This window comes from Oreochromis niloticus, linkage group LG22 (assembly GCF_001858045.2).
Source record: "Oreochromis niloticus isolate F11D_XX linkage group LG22, O_niloticus_UMD_NMBU, whole genome shotgun sequence".
NCBI lineage: Eukaryota > Metazoa > Chordata > Actinopteri > Cichliformes > Cichlidae > Oreochromis > Oreochromis niloticus.
The window spans coordinates 14,832,348-14,834,510 of record NC_031985.2 but is presented as its reverse complement, the minus strand read 5'-3'; the positions used below and the strand labels follow the sequence as shown (position 1 = coordinate 14,834,510).

Here is a 2,163-nt window from a genome sequence, read left to right as displayed (position 1 = left end):
AAATAGAGGATATTTGGGATGTGGTCGATGTGAGATTCATGTTAGACTTTGTTAACTTGTTATGCCATGTAGAATTAAGGCAAAAAATGGACCAATACTAACTACTTGCACCTAATAAAGTGGCTTATGTGTCGAAAAGAGCTGGAAATCATTAAGACATATTTCCCTTTAAATCCATAACTTGTTGTTATGGTGAACTGGTGTGGCTTTTTTAACTTGATACTAGCTGTTCTCAATACTAAATTATTTTAGGCATATGCAGTGAGTAACACATTGATATTCAGCATTACATGCTATTAAAACACTGGGTACAAAAATAATTAACATTATATCATTAGCATTCAGCTCTCTTGTTAACTATGAGGTACTTTATCTCAGGTAAGTATTTACTGCATACTCCATACACTGCACTGCTTGTCGTTTAAAAAAACTACTACATTGGGCAGATTTGCCTGTATCCATCATTCTTTACTCTCCGTTTTGTTTGTGTGACAAAATAGTTTATGTTAAATATCATATCGCTATTGATTTATAGACCTTCTCTCTGTAGTTATGATGCTTAGTCAGTACCTTAGTTAATATTGTTCTTTATTTTGGAACAATAGAGTAATAGTTGGAAATAATAGGCTCTGATTAAATAGAGATCATGAGATCAATAAAAAATGCATATTGGAAGTCAATACAAGTAATCCTAAATTCGAACAGTGGAAAAAGTTTCACACTCTGAAACAGACAGCTCTTACCTCTGACCTCCTGTACCTCATGTGCTGTTGACCTGTTTGGAAGAGGATATGACAAATCTCATTGTAAACTACCTGGCAGCTGAGCCCCTGTCCTATAATAAGTAACCTATTCTGTCCAGTTGCTATGGACACAGATGGCATGGAACAAGACCAGGGCAATGGTAATAGACGGAGGGGTGAGCGTGAATGTGGGGATAAGGGCAGTTACTGTGACACTGTGGTCACTCCTCTGATAATAAGCCAGCTCCATGGCAGGTTACAAATAGAAAACACATACACTGTGTCAGCTGCTGTGAAAACACCTTGAAAAAGGGAAGGAAAAAGTATTTTCTCTGCACCGTGATCAGAGTGGGCCTAAATATTTATTCAACAAGTACAGATGATGCGGAGGAATTTGAATTTAGGGCATCAGAAAAGTGACAGCGAGAGCTTCAATTATCATAACAATAAGGAGGACTGAATAATTCAACCACTATATGATGAGGAAAATACAGTTTTACACAACCTGCTTTTCATACTAAGAATATAGTCACAACAACCAGTGCTTCAGCTTTTTTGATCTGTGCTTTTTTGATTTGTGCTATATTTTGTTTTGTTGTTGTTTTTTGGGGTTTCTTTGCAAAATGTATGCAGATGACATGAAATGCAATTCTGAAACAAATCCAAGCCCATCATACAAAACAACTGCCAAAATATTGGGCATGTAGTCATCACATGTGCTCTGATCTCAGATATTAATATCATTAATGTCAAACTAAAGGCTGAATAAGACCCAAGTTTTAATGCATCTAAATTTTCCTTTACAATAAACCAGAAGTTCATTATTGCCCTCTGATAAAATGTTTTTAATACCCTGTTTTTTTACAATCTGAATCTGTGCAACAGACATTTCCTATTTAACTTTCCCTTTTTCTTTTCTGATCTACTCTGTTTTCTTTGTTCATTCACTAAACAGGATATATTGTGGTTACAGCTGTAGCGGAACTACGTTCGTGTGAGCAAGAGGAAATGCATCAACTAAAGTGAAATCAACCATGTGTTGGAGAATATTTGAGGGATGATAGCGCTCCTTATTACAGTAGCTACATGCAAAAATGCCTGTTGATGGCAAAGGTCAAAGGAGAATGGCCAGGCTACTTTGAGCTGATGGGAAAGCAACAGTAACTCAAAGTATGCAGAAGAGCACAACATATCGAACCTTGAAGCAGATGGGCTGCAACAGCAGAAGACCACACCGGGTCCCACTCCTGTCAGCTAAGCACAGGAAACTGAATCTACACTTCACATAGGCTCACCTAGAGACCTGAAGATATGAGTCAAATTTGGGATGCTAGTGGTGGTATAGTGCATGGAGGATATATTCTTGGCCCACTTTGGGCCCTGTAGTACCAGTTCACTCGCTTCTAAATGCTAAAACCTA

The 2,163-nt window shown here is 37.5% G+C and overlaps 1 long non-coding RNA gene across 1 annotated transcript in view; it reads right to left on the bottom strand.

Annotated features, from left to right (window-relative positions):
• LOC112843521 (uncharacterized) overlaps positions 1–1,703 on the bottom strand; it is a 16,128-nt gene extending 14,425 nt beyond the window's left edge. Inside the window, exon 1 of the long non-coding RNA XR_003215926.1 lies at positions 744–1,703. This is a non-coding gene — a long non-coding RNA (uncharacterized LOC112843521). The remainder of the gene's footprint in view (positions 1–743) is intronic.
• Between the last annotated feature and the right edge of the window lie 460 nt (positions 1,704–2,163).